Below are 24,348 nucleotides of genomic sequence, written 5' to 3'. Positions count from 1 at the left end.
TAAAGCTACTGTATTTACTTATCCTTTAATGTGTTGTTAAGTTATTATAGCTGCTGCAGAGTTTAAAACAGCTCATTTTGCCTTTTTTTATTTGAAATAGCTGGTTTTGCTCATCACTCATTGTTCTTAAGGACATGTCCATTTAAATTATCTTTGCCTGCAGAAAGAGCAGGCTTGATCATGTTATCTTGCCCTGAATTCAAAGTAAATGGTAAGGTTTTGAAATGTTAAGGGGGCAGTAAAGTCAAAATAAAATTTTGTTTCAGATACAGCATGCTTCATTCCTTTGGTATCCTTTGTTGAAGAATAAATCTAGGCATGCTCATAGGAGTTTAGGAGTGTACACTTGTCTTTAGCACTCCATGGCAGCAGTGTTTGCTACAATGTTTGTAGTAGTGTTATAAATGGTTGGAAACACTATTGCTGTAGAGCGCTGCTGACACGTGTACCCTCTTCAGCTCCTCTGAACCTACCTAGATTCACAGGTCAACAAAGGATACCAAAAAAATCAAATTTGATAAATGGGGGGGTGCAAAGTTGATTAAAATCGAATGTTGTTTTGAAACCATGAAAGTATGACTTTGGCTTTTTGTCCCTTAAATTATGGCTGGGGGTTTCATTGAGCAAAATCAACTATTTCAGAAACAAACATCTCTCTCTTCTACCCCCCACTTGGAGGTTGGTTTCTCTTGCTGCATCCTGTTTACATAACTTTTCTTTAGAGAGCATACCAGTAATCATATTTTTTGCATAGGTGGAGTATAGGGTTCAACAGGCAAAATCCGCTATTTCAAATAAAAAAAATTAAAGATAAATGAGCAATAACACTTTAATACACTCCAGCAGGTAAACATGATCATTGGGAACACGTTAAAGGGTGGAAAATCTTATGGTATAAAGTTGCTTAAAAAAAAAAGATAGTAAAAAAAAAGATAGTAAATATCTTGTATTCACGAGACATTTCTGTTGTGTTGCTATAGAATAATATATTGGCCAAGTCTAAATATTTTTAAAATAAATTAACATCCTTTCTTTCATGTAATTAGCAAGAGTCCATGAGCTAGTGACGTATGGGATATACATTCCTACCAGGAGGGGCAAAGTTTCCCAAACCTCAAATGCCTATAAATACACCCCTCACCACACCCACAATTCAGTTTTTACAAACTTTGCCTCCGATGGAGGTGGTGAAGTAAGTTTGTGCTAGATTCTACGTTGATATGCGCTCCGCAGCAAGTTGGAGCCCGGTTTTCCTCTCAGCATGCAGTGAATGTCAGAGGGATGTGAGGAGAGTATTGCCTATTTGAATGCAGTGATCTCCTTCTACGGGGTCTATTTCATAGGTTCTCTGTTATCGGTCGTAGAGATTCATCTCTTACCTCCCTTTTCAGATCGACGATATACTCTTATATATACCATTACCTCTGCTGATTCTCGTTTCAGTACTGGTTTGGCTTTCTACAAACATGTAGATGAGTGTCCTGGGGTAAGTAAATCTTATTTTCTGTGACACTCTAAGCTATGGTTGGGCACTTTGTTTATAAAGTTCTAAATATATGTATTCAAACATTTATTTGCCTTGACTCAGAATGTTCAACTTTCCTTATTTTCAGACAGTCAGTTTCATATTTGGGATAATGCATTTGATTTAATCATTTTTTTCTTACCTTCAAAAATTTGACTTTTTTCCCTGTGGGCTGTTAGGCTCGCGGGGGCTGAAAATGCTTCATTTTATTGCGTCATTCTTGGCGCGGACTTTTTTGGCGCAAAAATTATTTTCCGTTTCCGGCGTCATACGTGTCGCCGGAAGTTGCGTCATTTTTTTGACGTTATTTCGCGCCAAAAATGTCGGCGTTCCGGATGTGGCATCATTTTGGCGCCAAAAAGCATTTAGGCGCCAAATAATGTGGGCGTCTTATTGGCGCTAAAAAATATGGGCGTCGCTTTTGTCTCCACATTATTTAAGTCTCATTTTTCATTGCTTCTGGTTGCTAGAAGCTTGTTTTTTGGCATTTTTTCCCATTCCTGAAACTGTCATTTAAGGAATTTGATCAATTTTGCTTTATATGTTGTTGTTTTTTCTCTTACATATTGCAAGATGTCTCACGTTGCATCTGAGTCAGAAGATACTACAGGAAAATCGCTGTCTAGTGCTGGATCTACCAAAGCTAAGTGTATCTGCTGTAAACTTTTGGCAGCTATTCCTCCAGCTGTTGTTTGTATTGATTGTCATGACAAACTTGTTAAAGCAGATAATATTTGCTTTAGTAAAGTACCATTGCCTGTTGCAGTTCCTTCAACATCTAAGGTGCAGAATGTTCCTGATAACATAAGAGATTTTGTTTCTGAATCCATAAAGAAGGCTATGTCTGTTATTTCTCCTTCTAGTAAACGTAAAAAATCTTTTAAAACTTCTCTCCCTACAGATGAATTTTTAAATGAACATCATCATTCTGATTCTGATAACTCTTCTGGTTCAGAGGATTCTGTCTCAGAGGTTGATGCTGATAAATCTTCATATTTATTTAAAATGGAATTTATTCGTTCTTTACTTAAAGAAGTTCTAATTGCTTTAGAAATAGAGGATTCTGGTCCTCTTGATACTAATTCTAAACGTTTGGATAAGGTATTTAAATCTCCTGTGGTTATTCCAGAAGTTTTTCCTGTTCCTAATGCTATTTCTGCAGTAATTTCCAAAGAATGGGATAAATTGGGTAATTCATTTACTCCCTCTAAACGTTTTAAGCAATTATATCCTGTGCCGTCTGACAGATTAGAATTTTGGGACAAAATCCCTAAAGTTGATGGGGCTATTTCTACCCTTGCTAAACGTACTACTATTCCTACGTCAGATGGTACTTCGTTTAAGGATCCTTTAGATAGGAAAATTGAGTCCTTTCTAAGAAAAGCTTATCTGTGTTCAGGTAATCTTCTTAGACCTGCTATATCTTTGGCTGATGTTGCTGCAGCTTCAACTTTTTGGTTGGAAACCTTAGCGCAACAAGTAACACATCATGATTCTCATGATATTATTATTCTTCTTCAGCATGCTAATAATTTTATCTGTGATGCCATCTTTGATATTATCAGAGTTGATGTCAGGTTTATGTCTCTAGCTATTTTAGCTAGAAGAGCTTTATGGCTTAAGACTTGGAATGCTGATATGGCTTCTAAATCAACTCTACTTTCCATTTCTTTCCAGGGTAACAAATTATTTGGTCTTTATTTTGGGTGTGGATTATTTTCAGCAGGAATTGGCTGTCTTTATTTTATCCCTCCCTCTCTAGTGACTCTTGTGTGGAAAGATCCACATCTTGGGTAATCATTATCCCATACGTCACTAGCTCATGGACTCTTGCTAATTACATGAAAGAAAACATAATTTATGTAAGAACTTACCTGATAAATTCATTTCTTTCATATTAGCAAGAGTCCATGAGGCCCGCCCTTTTTTTGTGGTGGTTATGATTTTGTATAAAGCACAATTATTCCAATTCCTTATTTTTTATGCTTTCGCACTTTTTTATCACCCCACTTCTTGGCTATTCGTTAAACTGAATTGTGGGTGTGGTGAGGGGTGTATTTATAGGCATTTTGAGGTTTGGGAAACTTTGCCCCTCCTGGTAGGAATGTATATCCCATACGTCACTAGCTCATGGACTCTTGCTAATATGAAAGAAATGAATTTATCAGGTAAGTTCTTACATAAATTATGTTTTTTACTGCACTTTTGTTTTGCAGCGCTACTCCACAGCAGGCTTTTCTTTTTAAACTGCGCTGTGCTCTGGCTGCATTTTGTAAGTTTTCCTTAACACAGTGCAGTCAGATCAAAGCACTGTTTGGAGAGAACAGTCATATACAGGGCAGCGCTGCAAAGTGGCAGTGCATTGATTTATGTTTGGCTCTCAGGGATTCTTTTCACCCAGCCCCTTAGCCTTTCCTGGTCTGCACAGCTGTGATTCTTGAATGTAAGAAGTTCTTGTGAGCAATGCACCTTTTTATTACTATATTTTTACTTTATAATTATACAATGTTAGACCAAGAGCACAGAAAACTAAAGAGACATTTTAAAAACTTAACAGAATGTCTTTTTCTCTGCAGCTAATTTGCAATTTCTTCTACAATATATTATAAAACTTAGAAAATTGCTTTATTCTCCAGTTAATCATCACCTTGCAATTGAGCTGGTGCTTTAGTGTAATGGCCTAATTTAAAGGGACAGTAAACCTTAAAAATAATGTTATATAATTCTGCACATAGTGCAGAATTATATAACATTATTTAAGTGCTATAGTTCTAAACGGCTTTTTTCTCTTCAAATAAGTAAAAATTACGGCGCTTTTACAGACCCGCTCTCTGCTGAGCGGGTCTGTAATATTCAGTCAGCGCATCGGGCCAGCTGTATAGTCACAGCCCGGCCTGACAGCGCCATAGCACTAAGTGCAGCTCGCTCCTGTGACAGGAGCGAGCTGCACTTAGTCTTATGGCGCGGTCGGGCCGGGCTGTGACTATACAGCTGGCCCGATGCGCTGACTGAATATTACAGACCCGCTCAGCAGAGAGCAGAGAGCGAGTCTGTAAAAGCGCCATAATTTTTACTTATTTGAAGAGAAAAAAGCCGTTTAGAACCGTAGCACTTAAATAATGTTATATAATTCTGCACATAGTGCAGAATTATATAACATTATTTTTAAGGTTTACTGTCCCTTTAAAACTTAATTTCATTTCAAAATGAGATGCAGAAAACATTTTCTTTAAAGGGGCAAAAAACACATATTTTTTTTCTTTCTTTTTATAGTACGCAATTTTAAAGGGACACTGAACCCAATTTTTTCTTTCGTGATTCAGATAGAGCATGCAATTTTAAGCAACTTTTTAATTTACTCCTATTATCAATTTTTCTTCGTTCTCTTGCTATCTTTATTTGAAAATGAAGGCATCTAAGCTTTTTGGGGGGTTCAGAACTCTGGATAGCACTTTTTTATTGGTGGATTAATTTATCCACCAATCAGCAAGGACAACCCAGGTTGTTCACCAAAAATGGGCCGGCATCTAAACTTACATTCTTGCATTTCAAATAAAGATACCAAGAGAATGAAGAAAATTTGATAATAGGAGTAAATTAGAAAGTTTCTTAAAATTGCATGCTCTATCTGAATCACACAAGAAAAAATTTGGGTTCAGTGTCCCTTTAAGCAACATTTTAAATTTATTCCTATTATACATTTTTCTTCATTCTCTTGCTATCTTTATTTGAAAAAGCAGCAATATAAGCATGGGAGCCGGCCCATTTTTGGTTCAGCTCCTGGGTAACGCCTGATGATTAGTGGCCAAATGTAGCCACCAATCAGCAAGCGCTACCCAGGTGCTTAAAACAAAATCTTATTGCAGAAAGGAAAAAAATGTTCTGCCCCTGGGCTCTTCTCCCTTCACCTCCCCACTCGTGTCCAGCGTAGTCACTTTATAAAAGTTGAGTGCTACATCCGATCAGAAGCCAAAGTGTACAAGTGACATTTATAATACACACAGTGATCATGTGTTATTTTCTACATACACAGCCACACCTCGCCATTGTATCTGAAATGTATTCTGGTAATGTTATCTTCTGCGACAGAAACATAAGTGTGTCCTGTGTGTGTATATATATATATATATATATATATATATTGTATATAAATGAAAGGGAAAGGTGGATAGACAGATAACATATAGGGGGAAAAACTCAAATGGCGCAACTTATATTATAAACTAAGAGATAAATAAAATATATCAAAGATGTTAATCTAAGATATGTGCAAATAGATTAATATGTGTGTGAATACACTTCCCTATAACCAATGATCACATGTACAATGTAACAGTTGCATGTACAAAACGAGCAAAATATAGCAAGTTATACAAATGCATCAGGGTTAATAAATAAAACTTGGTTACAGTAGATCAAAAGCAATTAACCACTCTAGAGAGAATATGGTGTTACTTGGATGAAGGAAATACAGTGTTAACAGTACATAAACTAAAACAACAATATGAAGAAATTGCTTAAATAGTGTCCTTTTTTTATATGGAAGTCAGAATCCAAATTAACTCTTCATAGTTCCTATAAATGTGTCACAGAGTAGAACAGACAATAACGGCTCCCTTTGAGAGTTTACTCACACTCCTTCACCTCAATCATATGAGGTAAGTGCCGCGTAGTGAGAGGGAAAAACCCTTGGGGATGTGGATCGATATCGTCTGACTGTATCCTTAGAACTTGCTGCTTCTCCTCCAAGAAGGACGTCCTCCAAACATATATTGTGTAAAAACACAAGACGAGAGTAAATAATAGTGCAACCCTGTGTGTTCTAGTTACACTAAATTTTATTTCAAACGATTATGTGCTTACAGTGTAGGACCTCAAAATAGTATGAGGTAATTAAAAGCAATAAAGATATAAAAATGTATAAAAAATGCCCTTTTCTCCTTAAGGACACTATCTATCTGTTTGCAACAAGTGCTCTCTCCATGTAAAAGGACGTTTCCATTATCGTAGATGCTGTAAAAGGCATTTTTTATACATTTTTATATCTTTATTGCTTTTAATTACCTCATACTATTTTGAGGTCCTACACTGTAAGCACATAATCGTTTGAAATAAAATTTAGTGTAACTAGAACACACAGGGTTGCACTATTATTTACTCTCGTCTTGTGTTTTTACACAATATATGTTTGGGGGACGTCCTTCTTGGAGGAGAAGCAGCAAGTTCTAAGGATACAGTCAGACGATATCGATCCACATCCCCAAGGGTTTTTCCCTCTCACTACGCGGCACTTACCTCATATGATTGAGGTGAAGGAGTGTGAGTAAACTCTCAAAGGGAGCCGTTATTGTCTGTTCTACTCTGTGACACATTTATAGGAACTATGAAGAGTTAATTTGGATTCTGACTTCCATATAAAAAAGGACACTATTTAAGCAATTTCTTCATATTGTTGTTTTAGTTTATGTACTGTTATCACTGTATTTCCTTCATCCAAGTAACACCATATTCTCTCTAGAGTGGTTAATTGCTTTTGATCTACTGTAACCAAGTTTTATTTATTAACCCTGATGCATTTGTATAACTTGCTATATTTTGCTCGTTTTGTACATGCAACTGTTACATTGTACATGTGATCATTGGTTATAGGGAAGTGTATTCACACACATATTAATCTATTTGCACATATCTTAGATTAACATCTTTGATATATTTTATTTATCTCTTAGTTTATAATATAGGTTGCGCCATTTGAGTTTTTTCCCCTATATGTTATTTGTCTACCCCCCTTTCCCTTTCATTTATATACAATTACTATTATCTATCTAACGATAGAGTATTAGGGTTCCCTATCATCTAGATCCTGGTTTCTCAACAGCCGGGCCGTGGCCCAGTACCGAGCCGTGATAGCCCTGCTGGTGGGCCCCGACCTGTCATGCCCCCACTGCACACCAGGGGCAGACAGACCAATCAAGGCCCCAGGAAAACTGTCTCACACTGACCCAAATGTATTCAATGCTATGCAAATTAACATGGTAGCCTCACTGCCCTGCCCCCAACATGCCCCTCAAGCTCCAGTGCCAGGACTCCCAACATTAAGGGCCAGAGAAAGGGCCTCCAACCTTCAGGGCCAGACCCCACACTCCATGGCCCTCACAGCAACAGAGCCCCGGCAGGACCCCCCACACTCCAGGGCCCCCACTAAACCCCCATTAACTGCTTAGTTACTGATAGGGCAACTGAAAACTCCAGCTTAAAGGGACACTGAACCCAATTTTTTTCTTTTGTGATTCAGATAGAGCATGAAATTTTAAGTAACTTTCTAATTTACTCCTATTATCAAATGTTCTTCATTCTCTTGGTATCTTTATTTAAAAATCAAGAATGTAAGTTTAAATTCCGGCCCATTTTTGGTGAACAACCTGGGTTGTTCTTGCTGATTGGTGGATAAATTCACCCACCAATAAACAAGTGCTGTCCAGGGCCCTAAACCAAAAAATAGCTTAGGTGCCTTTTTCAAATAAAGATAGCAAGAGAACAAAGAAAAATTGATAATAGGAGTAAATTAGAAAGTTGCTTAAAATTGCATGTTCTATCTGAATCACAAAAGAAAAAAAATTGGGTTCAGTGTCCCTTTAAGGAACGCACCAGGATCCGTGGAGATGCCATTTGAGGGCTTCCTACTTGCTGGTTCCCCGGCCCAGGTCCTATTTGCCTGACTGATCAGCCCGCTTCTGCTACTTACTATATATATATATATATATATATATATATATATATATATATATATATATGTATTATATATTAAAAACTACCGGGCCCTGGACATGTCCAGCTCAAATTAACCGGGCCTTGAGGTCACTTTGGTTGAGAACCACTGATCTAGATAGTTACTCTTAGGCTGCAATTTTACCTATACTTCATACTAGGCTATATCCAGCGCCATCACTATACACATCTTACAAACACATATATATATATATATATATATATATATATATATATATATATATATATATATATATATATATATATACGTCAGATATAACAGTAGGATTTGAAAAGCACCCAGTGTATTATTAATGTCACTTGTACACTTTGCATGTAATAACCTGAGATTTCATCACCTGCGCATATACTGACTGCAGCAAAATCAGAACAATTTCCTTGTCAGAATTTGCTTCCTCTCAGTCCACATGCTGCTGATGACATAATTGCATTCCACATATTGCCTTTTAACATATGTGGAGTGTGATTACGTAATACTGAGCATGCACACTAAGAGGTAGCAAATTCTGACAAGTGACTACTTCTTAACCTGCTACCGGTCTCCAACTATAAAGTGGCTTTTCCCAATCCCCCCGGACTTCTCCAACTGTTGAGATTGACTGTCCCTGCTCCCGTGTGATTGGCCAGGCAAGCACGGAATGGCGTTGCACATGAAGCAAATTGTGCAATGGTAAATGCAGGCTGAGTATTGCTGCCGCTAGCCATGATGCTGGGGCAGAGATGTCCATGTCCGTCCGGCCCTTGTTAAATGGACCCATTAGTATCATATGTTTACTGATGACTCAAAATATACTTCTACACACTAGATGTACTCTTCCATGCTCTCTTTTGTAATCAGTTGCCTATGCAGTATCCCATCCTGAATTAAATCTTACTTTTGAAAACTCAACATCTCCAAAACTGAAATACTTTTGTTTCCCACTTTTTACAATCTCCTCACTCCTCAAATCTCAATTACTGTGCGTAACTCTTTCATTTGTTTCAGAACTTTTTCTCCTTAAATTTTTAGTCTTGGTTACTTCCTGCTGCTTCCACCTTAAAAATATCTCTACAATTTGTCAACTTCTACACAAGACAACCAAGATTCTAATCCATTCATTCACTCATTTCTCAGCTCTTTTCTCTCTGGTCTCCCTATTAGCCATATTTCCCATCATGAATGCCTCTGCCAGAATAATTTTCCTTGCCCATCATTCCACATTTGCTCTTGATCTTGATAAAGGCCAACAAGGCTGAAACACGTAGGTCTGCTCACAGTTTAACTTTTTTATATATCCAGGAGAATTGTCAGTAGGACTGGTGCATTGAGTCACTTTGTAAAAAAAACAAGTGTACTCTGTATGCGTAATCCCCGTCCCAGAACCTGCCAACACCTCCTAGATTTCTTTCTCGGCTCCTAAATTTGCACATCCAGACTGCTTTTGAATATATAAGACTGCATTTGTACATTGGACTCCTGGAGTACACTAAAACTGAATTAACACTCCTGTGAAATCGTCACGAGAATAAACAGAGAAAAAATCCTAAACAGTTTTTTTTGGCATATACTCGCTACCCAGACGGAGTCACAGTGAGTTAAACAGTTATTTGGGATATACTCGCTACCTAGACTGAGTCACAGTGAGTCAAACACTGCTGCAAGACCAATGACTGTGTTGTTCAAATAACCCGATATAGAAGCCTCTTTTCAGCGGTTGTACACCATACAACACACAAATAACGTGTCACAAAAGGTATTGATCCACTTTTTCATACTACAAAAGTGACATTGTTTAAACCGTGGTATACGGCATATTATTGCCAATAACTGCCCTATACACTTATTCCCTCACTGTTACAACGATACATTTTAACCTAATTGTTACATTTGTATTAACTTATAGTATACTTTGTTTCATTGTATCCTTTAGAATGCACAGACCTTTATCTTGGTAATAATCTAACAAGGTAACATCTATGTACCTATCTTGTATCCATTTTGTTTTTTACTTTATGGACTAATTTAGAGAGTAATCAACTAAATGCCGGTATAATCATTTTTTATTAATTAGTCTATTTGTTAACTTGCTCTACTGGACTTATATGTCCTAATAAATAATCAGATTATTTTATCTGGCACAATATTGTTTTATTTTGTATTATTTTTTATTTATTCTATTTCACATTTCATCAGATATTTTTTTTTACTTATTTCATTAGATTACATAATTAGTGGTTTACATATACACTTTGTAGCTTATAAAGGAGATCTCTTTCAGCTTCTTTAGCGCTTCCCTTATTTTTTTGTTTACAATTTTTTGGGGTATCAGCATTAGAGGACTGCTAACTATTAAGGGATTAGCCACGAGAGAGAGACCCTTTTAGTGTTGTATCTCAAATGATTTATTTTCCTTTTTTATTCCACATTTGCTGCACCTCTCTGCTAGTCTCTGTTTTGGCTTCCCTTAAACTCCAGAATAAAATTCAAAATCTTTATTGCAACGTATGAAGTTCTCACCAACCCTGCATCCTCCTATATCTGTGTCCTTTTTTGCAAATGTAACTTACAGTAAGATGTTTTATCCTTTCCCCTAAAGCCCATGCAAGACCACAAGTCTTTCTGTTCTATTGGTTAACAGTGAACAGCGACTTATGGCCAGGCCCTCTTACTCTTTCAGTTTATACAGCTGTCTTTTATTATTGTACTTTGTAATTTTATACCTAAATTAGCGCTACAGAATCTTGTGGTGCTATATAAATAAATGATAATAATAATAAATCCATTGTGATGCATAAGATGTTGGCACATTATAAATAAATGTCAATACCAATAATGATATAGACACACACGGTGCATATTCTTGCAGATATAAATAGGGCTGGAAATTTCTACTTCTCAAGTTCGTCTTGGTAACTGCAATGTTTTACTTTACCATACAGGATTTTATCTATGTGTTTAACCACTTTGCAGGGGCTAAAACATAGTAAGCTAGGGATAGTAATGAAAAAGTTACATCTTGCTAGCAAATCAATGGAAGTTGTTCTTAGTTCAAATGCTTGTTTAAAGAAAGAAAGTGCTGCACTGTTTGAACACCCATCTAAGAAGTAAAATATGCCAAATGTTTTTTTTTATAGTGTCCTTTAAATGACATTGTCAGTGCAGACATAGCCATCATTATAAAGTATGTTGTGATATTTATAGTCACAATACTTGTAACCCTTATTTAAAAGGGGTGTAGCCCCAATAATACTTGTTACACCAGTAGAGGTGTGTCTGCATTCCTAAGATGCTTATGTATTTTATTACTGAGCGCTGTATCAGCCTTACACAAGAGTTTATACAAAAATGGCTACACAGTCATTTTTATAACCTAGATCAGAAAAGGCCAAGTGTGGGCCTCTGCACTATTTTTTGTCCCCCCAAGTAAAAAGTAGAACTAAAAATGTATATCATAGTTTTTCTGGCCTTGTAAAAAGCAGAACTATGTCTATGGCTGTTTCAATGATATGACGGTAGAGTAGTTTCAACAGAGACCTTAAAGAGACATGATACTTAGATGCTAAATCACTTGAAACTGATGCAGTATAACTGTAGCTGACAGGAAAATATCACCTGAGCATCTCTATGTAAAAAGGAAGATATTTTACTTCACAAGTTCCTCAGCTCACCAGAGTAAGTGTTCTGTAAAAAATAACTTTTAGTTACTGCCAGCTGCAGGTTAAAAAAAAAAAAAAGGTACATATGAACAGCAGCCAATCAGCATCAGCAGTGCTAAGGTCATTAAAGGGTCAGTAAACCTTAAAATTAATGTTATATAATTCTGCACATAGTGCAGAATTATATAACATTATATTAGCCAACCATTATTTAACATAATATTGCCTTTTTATTTTTAGCAAAAAACGCTGTTTTACAGACCCGCTCTCTGGGCTCTGCTGAGCGGGTCTGTTTTTTTCCTCAGCGCATCGGGCCAGCTGTATAGTCACAGCCCGGCCCGACCGCGCCATAAGACTAAGTGCAGCTCGCCCCTGCTGTCAGACAGAGTGGGAGCGAGCTGCACTTAGTCTTATGGCGCGGTCGGGCCGGGCTGTGACTATACAGCTGGCCCGATGCGCTGAGGAAAAAAAACAGACCCGCTCAGCAGAGCCCAGAGAGCGGGTCTGTAAAACAGCGTTTTTTGCTAAAAATAAAAAGGCAATAATATGTTAATGGTTGGCTAATATAATGTTATATAATTCTGCACTATGTGCAGAATTATATAACATTAATTTTAAGGTTTACTGTCCCTTTAACTGTTTTACTGTGATCTCATGAGATTTCATAGTAAACTTCCTTAAACTGAATAGGGAAATAACGTGTGCATGAGGCTCGCTCCCTTGCAAGTCCTGGGATAGGCATACTGATTTGCTGCTTAAAGTCCTTTACAATGGGGTGTGAATATCTTTCTTTTTAACATAGAGATGTTCAGGTCATATTTTCTAGTCAGTTTTTTTACAGCTATGCTGTATCACTTTCCAGTGTTTCCACATTTGGGTATCATGTCTTATCACTTTTCACTGCTGCGTGGTGCAATATATGTCAACACAATATTCACAACTGAATGAAAAGCGAGAACTATTTAAAACAAAAATGTCATCACAAGAGTAAAAAATGAAAACAAGGCTGCAATCAAAGCAATAAACTACTGGGAGCTAGTTTAACACATCTGGTGATCCAATAAGATAGAACTTTGTATAATCACCAGTCACCAGCTAGCTTCCAGTAGAGCATTTCTTCTCCTTACTCTACTTAGGTATTCTTTTCAACTTAGGCTGCGTTCGGGCAGCGCTCAGGAGCTAGTGGAGGTTCTTCACTCCCAGCGATGACGTTGCGCTAGGTGACGTCACAAGCAAGGGAGCTTAGAAAAAAAGTGCGCATGCATATGTTTTCACTAAGCTCCCTTGTAGCTGTTACACAACACCGTTGTTATGCCGAGAATGATTTCCCCAGTCTCTTCGCAAACATCGGAACTCTGACCCACCTCCATTCAGCTGCTGTCAGCTCAGCCCCTGTAGCTTATCCTGCACTGAATAGAGGTGGGTCAGAGTTGCGATGTTTGCCAAAAGACTGGGGAAATCATTCTCGGCATAACACCGGTGTTGTTTCGAATCTGGGGGTCTATCAAAATTGGCAATTCCCGGAACCCCGCCCACACATCTCTAACCCGCCCACACATCTCTAGTAAGCTAACACTATGCCTAACGGCTCATCTGTCCCAACATAGCTGGGTGGCATTTTGGAGGAGTGGGGAGGTCCGAGGTATCCTGGGTGTAGTTTAGTAGAAGTGGGACGTAGCCTGGGCGGACGTTAGGCTAGTGTGTTACGAAACCATGCATAACACCGGATAAGTCTGACAGCAGCATTTAGTACAGGGCAAAGTGGGGATAGGTTAAGTAACCAATCTCCACTTTGCCCTGTACTAAATGCTGCTGCCAGACTTATCCACCTCACCTGTCCCTCCTCTGCAGCTTATAAAAACATGGCAGCCTCCACAGCAACACGTGTGTGGAGGCTGCCATGTTGCCAAGCGTCTGAGCTTGCTCTGAAAAGTCCCAGCTTTTCTAGCACGCTCCAGCACCAGACATCTCACTTGCAAGTGTGAGGAAAACGCTCCAAGCGAGTCCCAGTTCGCTTGGAGCGCTGCCCGAACGCGGCCTTAGAATCTTAAAGGTACACTGAACCCAAATTTTTTCTTTCGTGATTCAGATAGAGCATGCAATTTTCTAATTTACTCCTATTATCAAATTTTCTTTATTCTCTTGGTATGTTTATTTGAAAAGCAAGAAACTAAGTTTAGATGCCGGCCCATTTTTGGTGAACAACCTGGGTTGTCCTTGCTGAATGGACAGCACCAATAAACAAGCGCTGCCCATAGCCCTGAACCAAAAATTTGCTGGCTCCTTAGCTTAAATGCCTTCTTTTTCAAATAAAGATAGCAAGAGAACAAAGAAAAATTGATAATAGAAGTAAATTAGACAGTTGCTTAAAATTGCATGCTCTATCTGAATCATGAAATAAAAAAATTGGATTTAGTGTCCCTTTGAGTAAATTTATTTAACAATAGAAATAAATTGTAAAGTCTCTTAAAACTGTGTGCTCTATTTAAACCATTAAAGTTTAATTTTGACTTTCATGTCCCTACGGTGAATACATGCATGCCTCAATGTGTAGTAAGGATCAGCTTATTGATTTTAATAATATAAATGTGAAAAAATGTGAACTAAAAGTTCATTAATTAAATGGAAGGATATGTTCGCTCCTAGAGGGATATCCTGGAATCGATGTCTTCAATCACACAACATAGTGTAACTCTGTAACCCACTTGGAATAGACTGTGAAGTACGGACAAATGATTACTCACATTTGATGGAGCCAATCCAAGCTCAGGGTAGTGCGCACACCTACTTTATACTGGTAGGCAAACAGTATCTCACACAAAGGTAATAAAAGGAAATATTTATTAAAAATAGTAAAAACGTCACGAATGCAGGATTGACACCATATAATAAAGGCTTCTGAATGACAATGCAATGGTTATCACCCTTGAGGGAAAACCTATGAGCCGGATGGATGTGGATGGAGGGTAGAAGCTTAACGCTAACCAGCCACAAACTTATACCAGCAAGGAATTACTCCGCCTCTGGCGTCACAAGCAAATGATGGAAGGAGCCAATTTCTAGTTGACTGTTTTTCATTTAAGCTTATAGGGATGTTAGAGAATTGTAATTTTAAATTGGGGATGGCCCAAATATAATGTTCAAAAAAGTTCCAAGTTCTAACATCCCTATAAGCTTAAATGAAAAACAGTCAACTAGAAATTGGCTCCTTCCATCAGAGATGGGTTTCAGAAGGTGTCAGTTTTGCAATGAATGTAGACAAATGAAACTAGCATCTAGAATGTGTAATCAATTTTAATCAAAAGATGGTAAAAAAAAGTTACGATATAGACCAATTTATTACATGCAACAGCCAAAATGTAATTTATTTGTTACGTTGCTCATGTGACCTTATATATATATATATATATATATATATATATATATATATATATATATATATATATATATATATATATATATATATATATATATATATATATATATATAAAATACCGTCCAGTTTACAGTGTTACCCTCCTATGGACATCCAACCTGGGTGCAAGAATGCAATGAATACTCCTCCAAATAAAATGCACTTGCAGGTCTTTATAAAGTAAAACAAACTCTGCTTATTGGAACGTTTTCAGGGAAATCTTCCCCTACATCAGCATTACACAAAGTAAAAAAAAATGTAACCTTATATACACTCTAATGAAATCACAAATGGCAAATACCTGTGTACAATTCAGTGAAAAATACCAGCTAATCGTGGTGGAACGCAAACCATGCGTTCCAAATAGTCTTGACCGGAAGTGTTACAATCTAGTGCACTTCCGGTGTGCAAATTCAAACTAATAATTATTTGTGTGTATTCATAATGTGTAACAGAAAACATTTCAAAAGTGGCATAGCGTGAGCCTGCACAATAGTGAATAAACTAGATAATGGCCCATTAGATAGCCTAACAACTTTAACTACTGATCCATTCGTGTGATTGTATATGTACTAAGTTGAAGACGAGAGCCTGATATAGTAACACTTACATTTTTTGTAACGCCAATGTCTGCAAGGATATATTTACAAAGTGTGGCTAACAATGTATTTTAGTGTCATTGATTTCATACTACGGCGCTCTTCTGCGCATCCATTGTTGACGGTTGCCATGGTGGTTGCTATAGCGACATGCGTAAACATATACTGTCGTTGGAGGTCTATTTGCATATCAGATCAGGTCCATCAATTGTATCAGACCAAGAAGCGTATGCAAATAACGACAAAGAAGATCGCAGTCCAGCATACCACATCAGCAGCCTTCATCCAAGTAGTCGGTATCAATGTATATTAAAATAGCGATATATTACTTGCTCACTCGCTAACATAAACCACTATGAATAAAGTAAAAAGAATTTGCAATATTGTCTATAAATAACATTAAGCCAAACTGTGGCACACAGGATACAATTAGCTATCTCTACTATTGTATGTATTTATATAACTACATAGTAATATGACCATGTAACCATATAGGATCTTAAAACCCATTGTATCAACCTATCAATTCCATTATGTATCAATTATGAGCATACAGTAATAAAAGTAACGCAATGCCATATAGAACTGCATACATCATATTCCCACAAACTTGCAACTGAGTACAAAGTGAACTTTTGTCAGATGAATCATGGTCCTTATACTCTGGGTTCTTGCCCCATTTTGACCACATTTGAGGCCATTTCTATATCCTTACATAGTCTTCAGCTTATATTTCTTTGAAGATATATATATATCCTGATGGTTATCAGGTGATGTATCCTCCCGGTGAATCACTTGTGTGCGTCTTACAGTGTCCATCCAGTGTGGAAGGGGTACCCCAACTGGCCGGCCCATAAGATAGATATAGGAGAAGATTAAAAGGTAACTAGTACGGTGGGTGTCTTATCCCCTGCATGGAGAGGAACACATTGTGACCCAATACCACTCAGGACTTGGTTAAATGATGACAGGTCTACCCCCTGTGAGGCCTGACCTCCAACATACCCAAAGTACAGGTGCACCACACCCTTGACCGTACCCCTAGAATGTGTATCCAATCTAAATGAGCGCTTTGAAATCCAGCGGTGAATTCAAACCCCCTGGATACACCGTACTCAACTGGTACATCCATTCCGCCTCCCGTCTGAGTAAGGCCTTGTCACGATCTCCTCCCCTGTCCAGGCAGGGGATATGATCAATAAGGATATATCTGATGGAGGACACCTGGTGGGTCATCTGTGCACAGTGCCTGGCCACAGGCTGATCTGATTCTCCAGAAGTAAGAGCAAGTCGAATGGCCCGTCTGTGGTTGGCCATCCTTTCCCGGAGTGTGCCAATGGTTTTACCCACATAGAACCGGGCACACGGGCAAAAGAGCAGATATATCACATGCCTAGTGCTGCATGTAATGGAATGCTTAATAGTGTAGACTTTATTTGTATGTGGATGATGAAATGTTTTGGTAGAAATAAGGCCATTGCACGTAGTGCAACCCAAGCACCGATAGGATCCCTTGATATTAACATGGGTGGTGTTAGTATAACATTTTTTGGGGTCCGTCTTCACCAAAATATCATGGAGATTTGTACCCCTCCTATATGCAATCATAGGAGTGAATTCTTGTGTAAAAGCCAGCCTCGGATCCGATTGAACCATAGGCCAATATTTCCTCAATATCTTGCCTGCTTCTGTGGTATTTGGTGCAAAGGTGGTAGCCATGATTAATCTCTTTTGTTCAGCAGTCACTGCTTCTTTGCAGATGAGGGTGTCTTGTGTAGAGGTTAGGACTTCTTTTAAGATATCATCCACCACCTTTGTCTTATAGCCCCTTTGGAGGAATTTTTCCCTCATATACTGTAGCTGGGAGACCCCTGTGGCATTGTTTGAGTTGTTGCGTACTACCCTGATCATTTGTGACTTAATGATGTCCTTTAAATAGTGCTGGGGGATGGCAACTGGCTGCATTAAGTATAGAGTTCCTATTGGTGGGTTTGCTGTATAATGTAGTGCCAAGTGTATGCACCTGTATATAAATTCTTAGATCAAGAAAGTGTATCTGTCACTATACGTGATTTTGAACCTCACCGGTGTCTCTGTATTATTCAACTGTTCAAACCAATTCAATAATGTATGTTGTCCCCCTCGCCAGACTAAAAAGACATCATCTATATATCTGACAAAGAAAATGATAGAGAATGTATCAGTGTTCCACAGGTATTCATTCTCAAAGTGGGACATATAAATGTTGGCGTACGATGGGGCCATGTTAGACCCCATCGCCGTGCCCGCTGTCTGTAAGTAGAAATCTGTCTCAAAACGGAAATAGTTCCGATTGAGGCAGAACTCTAGGAGAGTTACTAAGTATTCAATAGGTGGTCCCTCATATTGTGTACCCTCTACTAGATGTTTTCTAACAGCTATCAGACCACCTGTATGGGGGATGATGGTGTAGAGACTGTTGACATCCAAAGTGACAAGGATGTCACCAGTCTCCACTACCACATCCCTCATCTTCCTGATCAAATCCTTAGTATCTAAGATATACGATTTGATACTTCTGACTGTGGGTTGCAAGAGAATGTCAATTAACTGCGCTACAGGTTGTGTCAAAGATTGTATAGCAGAAACGATAGGGCGCCCTGGAGGATGGTCAAGGGTTTTATGAATTTTGGTTATTGTATACAGAATAGGTACCTTAGGATGTTGGGTCACACAGAAATCATAAATCTGTTCTGACAAGTACCCTTGTTCAAACCCAAGTTTTAAGATACCATCCAACTCCTTTTTAAACATGGACGTAGGGTTCCTAGGTAAGATCCTATAAGTGTTTTCATCAGCCAATTGTTGCAAGATGTCCCCTCTATAGTCCTCAAAGTCCATCAATACGATGGCCCCGCCCTTATCTGCGGGGCGGATGACCAGGGAGTGATCATCTTGCAAAGATTTGATGGCTTTCCTCTCACTACTAGTCAAATTATGTTTCCAGGCCCTGTTGGTTCTCTCATACTCCATGTCTTGTGGGATAAGTCTCATAAGTTTTAGTGCTAGCACTGCTGTTTTGTGGTTCAAATGTGCTTGGTTTTTTACACTTCTGTGTGAGACTTAGAGTCTCTTCCCTCACTGGAGAGTACTGAAAGTGTTCTTTAATTTTCATGATCCTGTTTAATTTATAAATGCCAATTTCTCTTGTAAGGTGTATCCAGTCCACGGATCATCCATTACTTGTGGGATATTCTACTTCCCAACAGGAAGTTGCAAGAGGATCACCCACAGCAGAGCTGCTATATAGCTCCTCCCCTAACTGCCATATCCAGTCATTCTCTTGCAACTCTCAACATAGCTAGAGGTAGTAAGAGGAAAGTGGTGTAATATAGTTCGTTTTTTCTTCAATCAAAAGTTTATTGTTTTTAAATGGTACCGGAGTTGTACTATTTTATCTCAGGCAGCATTTAGAAGAAGAATCTGCCTGCGTTTTTCTATGATCTTAGCAGAAGTAACTAAGATCCACTGCTGTTCTCACATATGTCTGAGGAGTGAGGTAACTTCAGAGGGAGAATGACGTGCAGGTTATCCTGCAATAAGGTATGTGCAGTTTAAGTTTTTCTAGGGATGGAATTTGCTAGAAAATGCTGCTGATACCGGATTAATGTAAGTTAAGCCTAAATACAGTGATTTAATAGCGACTAGTATCAGGCTTGCTATCAGAGGTATATACTCTGATTAATGTGCAATATAAAACTTATTGGGGCCTAGTTTTTTTCCACATGGCTGGCTTGATTTTTGCCTAGAAACAATTACCTGAGGCTTTCCACTGTTGTAATATGAGTGGGAGGGGCCTATTTTAGCGCTTTTTTGCGCAGTTAAAATTACAGACAGACATTCAGCTTCCCTCAGCAGTCCCCTGCATGCTTTAGGACATCTCTGAAGGGCTCAAAAGGCTTCAAAAGTCGTATATTGAGGAAGGTAAAGCCACAGTGGAGCTGTGGCAGTTGTTGTGACTGTTTAAAAATGTTTTTTTCAATTTGTTAATCCGTTTTTTGTATTAAGGGGTTATTCATCCATTTGCAAGTGGGTGCAATGCTCTGCTAACTTGTTACATACACTGTAAAAATTTCGTTAGTTTAACTGCCTTTTTTCACTGTTATTTCAAATTTTAGCAAAATTTGTTTCCCTTAAAGGCACAGTAACGTTTTTTATATTGCTTGTTTAACTTGATTTAAAGTGTTTTCCAAGCTTGCTAGTCTCATTGCTAGTCTGTATAAACATGTCTGACATAGAGGAAACTCCTTGTTCATTATGTTTAAAAGCCATGGTGGAACCCCATATGAGAATGTGTACTAAATGTATTGATTTGACTTTAAACAATAAAGATCAGCTTTTATCTTTAAAAAATGTATCACCAGAGGATTCTGGCGAGGGGGAAGTTATGCCGACTAACTCTCCCCACGTGTCAGACCCTTTGACTCCCGCTCAAGGGACTCACGCTAAAATGGCGCCAAGTACATCAAAGACGCCCATAGCGATTACTTTGCAGGACATGGCGGCAATCATGGATAATACCCTGTCAGCGGTATTAGCCAGACTGCCTGAATTCAGAGGAAAGCGCGATAACTCTGGGGTTAGACGTAGTACAGAGCGCGCAAATGCCTTAAGGCCCATGTCTGATACTTCGTCACAATATGCAGAAGCTGAGGAAGGAGAGCTTCAGTCTGTGGGTGACATTTCTGATTCAGGGAAACTTGATTCAGATATTTCTACTTTTAAATTTAAGCTTGAGAACCTCCGTGTATTGCTTGGGGAGGTGTTAGCTGCTCTGAATGACTGTGACACAATTGCAGTACCAGAGAAATTGTGTAGACTGGATAAATACTATGCAGTGCCGGTGTGTACTGATGTTTTTCCAATACCTAAAAGGTTTACAGAAATTATTAATAAGGAGTGGGATAGACCCGGTGTGCCGTTTTCCCCCCCCTCCTATTTTTAGAAAATTGTTTCCAATAGACGCCACCACACGGGACTTATGGCAGACGGTCCCTAAGGTGGAGGGAGCAGTTACTACTTTAGCAAAGCGTACCACTATCCCTGTCGAGGACAGTTGTGCTTTTTCAGATCCAATGGATAAAAAATTAGAAGGTTACCTTAAGAAAATGTTTATTCAACAAGGTTTTATCCTGCAGCCCCTTGCATGCCATGCGCCTGTCACTGCTGCTGCGGCGGCGTTCTGGTTTGAGTCTCTGGAAGAGGCCTTTCAGACAGCTACTCCATTGACTGAAATACTTGACAAGCTTAGAACACTTAAGCTAGCTAATTCTTTTGTTTCTGATGCCATTGTTCATTTGACTAAACTAACGGCTAAGAATTCTGGATTCGCCATCCAGGCGCGTAGGGCGCTATGGCTTAAATCTTGGTCAGCTGATGTGACTTCAAAGTCTAAATTACTTAACATTCCCTTCAAGGGGCAGACCCTATTCGGGCCTGGTTTGAAGGAAATTATTGCTGACATTACTGGAGGTAAGGGTCATGCCCTTCCTCAGGACAGGGCCAAATCAAAGGCCAAACAGTCTAATTTTCGTGCCTTTCGAAACTTCAAGGCAGGTGCAGCATCAACTTCCTCTGCTACAAGACAAGAGGGAACTTTTGCTCAATCCAAACCGGGCTGGAAACCTAACCAGTCCTGGAACAAGGGCAAGCAGGCCAGAAAGCCTGCTGCTGCCTCTAAGACAGCATGAAGGAACGGCCCCCTACCCGGTAACGGATCTAGTAGGGGGCAGACTTTCTCTCTTTGCCCAGGCGTGGGCAAGAGATGTTCAAGATCCCTGGGCGTTGGAGATCATATCTCAGGGATATCTTCTGGACTTCAAAGCTTCCCCCCCTCAAGGGAGATTTCACCTTTCGAGATTATCTGTAAACCAGATAAAGAAAGAGGCATTCTTACGTTGTGTGCAAGACCTCCTAATTATGGGAGTGATCTGTCCAGTTCCACAGATGGAACAGGGACAGGGTTTTTATTCAAATCTGTTTGTGGTTCCCAAAAAAGAGGGAACCTTCAGACCCATTTTGGATCTAAAGATCTTAAACAAATTCCTCAGAGTTCCATCGTTCAAAATGGAAACTATTCGGACCATCCTACCTATGATCCAGGAGGGTCAATACATGACCACAGTGGATTTGAAGGATGCTTACCTTCACATACCGATTCACAAAGATCATCATCGATTCCTAAGGTCTGCCTTTCTGGACAGGCATTACCAATTTGTGGCTCTTCCCTTCGGGTTAGCTACAGCTCCAAGAATCTTTACAAAGGTTCTGGGATCGCTTCTGGCGGTTCTAAGACCGCGAGGTATATCAGTGGCCCCTTATCTGGACGGCATCCTGATACAGGCGTCAAGCTTTCAGATTGCCAAGTCACATACGGGCATAGTTCTGGCATTTCTCAGGTCACATGGGTGGAAGGTGAACGAGGAAAAGAGTTCTCTATCCCCACTCACAAGAGTCTCCTTCCTAGGGTAGATTCTGTAGAAATGAAGATTTACCTGACAGAGTCCAGGTTATCAAAGCTTCTAAAATCTTGCCGTGTTCATTCTATTCCGCGCCCTTCGGTTGCTCAGTTTATGGAAGTAATCGGCTTAATGGTAGCGGCGATGGACATAGTGCCATTTGCGCGCCTACATCTCAGACCGCTGCAGCTATGCATGCTCAGTCAGTGGAATGGGGATTACACAGATTTGTCCCCTCTGCTAAATCTGGATCAAGAGACCAGAGATTCTCTTCTCTGGTGGCTATCTCGGGTCCATCTGTCCAAAGGTATGACCTTTCGCAAGCCAGATTGGACAATTGTAACAACAGATGCCAGCCTTCTAGGTTGTGGTGCAGTCTGGAATTCCCTGAAGGCTCAGGGATCGTGGACTCAGGAGGAGAGACTCCTCCCAATAAATATTCTGGAGTTAAGAGCAATATTCAATGCTCTTCTAGCTTGGCCTCAGTTAGCAACCCTGAGGTTCATCAGATTTCAGTCGGACAACATCACGACTGTGGCTTACATCAACCATCAAGGGGGAACCAGGAGTTCCCTAGCGATGCTGGAAGTCTCAAAGATAAATCACTGGGCAGAGACTCACTCTTGCCACCTATCAGCAATCCATATCCCAGGTGTAGAAAACTGGGAGGCGGATTTTCTAAGTCGTCAGACTTTTCATCCGGGGGAGTGGGAACTCCATCTGGAGGTGTTTGCTCAATTGGTTCATCATTGGGGCAAACCAGAACTGGATCTCATGGCGTCTCGGCTCCCTTGACTGATTGCCAAAATCAAACAGGAGAGAGCATCAGTGATCTTGATAGCGCCTGCGTGGCCACGCAGGACCTGGTATGCAGACCTAGTGGACATGTCATCCTTTCCACCATGGACCCTGCCTCTGAGACAAGACCTTCTACTACAATGTCCTTTCAATCATCTGAATCTAATTTCTCTGAGACTGACTGCATGGAGATTGAATGCTTGATTTTATCAAAGCGTGGCTTCTCCGAGTCAGTCATTGATACCCTAATACAGGCACGAAAGCCTGTCACCAGGAAAATATTCCATAAGATATGGCGTAAATACCTTTATTGGTGTGAATCCAAGAATTACTCATGGAGTAAGGTTAGGATTCCTAGGATATTGTCCTTTCTCCAAGAGGGTTTGGAAAAAGGATTATCAGCTAGTTCTTTAAAGGGACAGATTTCTGCTCTGTCTATTCTTTTCTTCAAGGGGTTCCGTTTGAACCCCTTCATTCCATTGATATTAAACTTTTGTCTTGGAAAGTTCTGTTTTTGATGGCTATTTCCTCGGCTCGGAGAGTCTCTGAGTTATCTGCCTTACAATGTGATTCTCCTTATCTGATTTTCCATTCAGATAAAGTAGTTCTGCGTACAAAACCTGGGTTTTTACCTAAGGTAGTTTCTAACAAGAATATCAATCAAGAGATTGTTGTTCCATCATTGTGTCCTAATCCTTCTTCAAAGAAGAAACGTCTTTTACATAATCTGGACGTGGTCCGTGCTTTGAAGTTTTACTTACAAGCTACTAAGGATTTTCGCCAAACATCTACACTGTTTGTTGTTTACTCTGGACAGAGGAGAGGTCAAAAAGCTTCTGCAACCTCTTTCTTTTTGGCTTCGGAGTGTAATACGCTTAGCCTATGAGACTGCTGGACAGCAGCCCCCTGAAAGGATTACAGCTCATTCTACTAGAGCTGTGGCTTCCACCTGGGCCTTTAAAAATGAGGCTTCTGTTGAACAGATTTGCAAGGCGGCAACTTTGTCTTCGCTTCATACCTTTTAAAAATTTTACAAATTTGATACTTTTGCTTCTTCGGAGGCTATTTTTGGGAGAAAGGAGAAAGGTT

General features: G+C 39.3%; 1 protein-coding gene across 1 annotated transcript in view; it reads left to right on the top strand.

Annotated features, from left to right (window-relative positions):
• The window catches only part of LYRM4 (LYR motif containing 4), a 384,769-nt gene that overhangs the window by 8,252 nt on the left and 352,169 nt on the right, over positions 1-24,348 (top strand). The window lies entirely within an intron of this gene.

This window comes from Bombina bombina, chromosome 5 (assembly GCF_027579735.1).
Source record: "Bombina bombina isolate aBomBom1 chromosome 5, aBomBom1.pri, whole genome shotgun sequence".
Lineage (NCBI taxonomy): Eukaryota > Metazoa > Chordata > Amphibia > Anura > Bombinatoridae > Bombina > Bombina bombina.
Note: the sequence above shows the minus strand (reverse complement) of the source record. Positions and strands in the feature narration are given on the sequence as shown.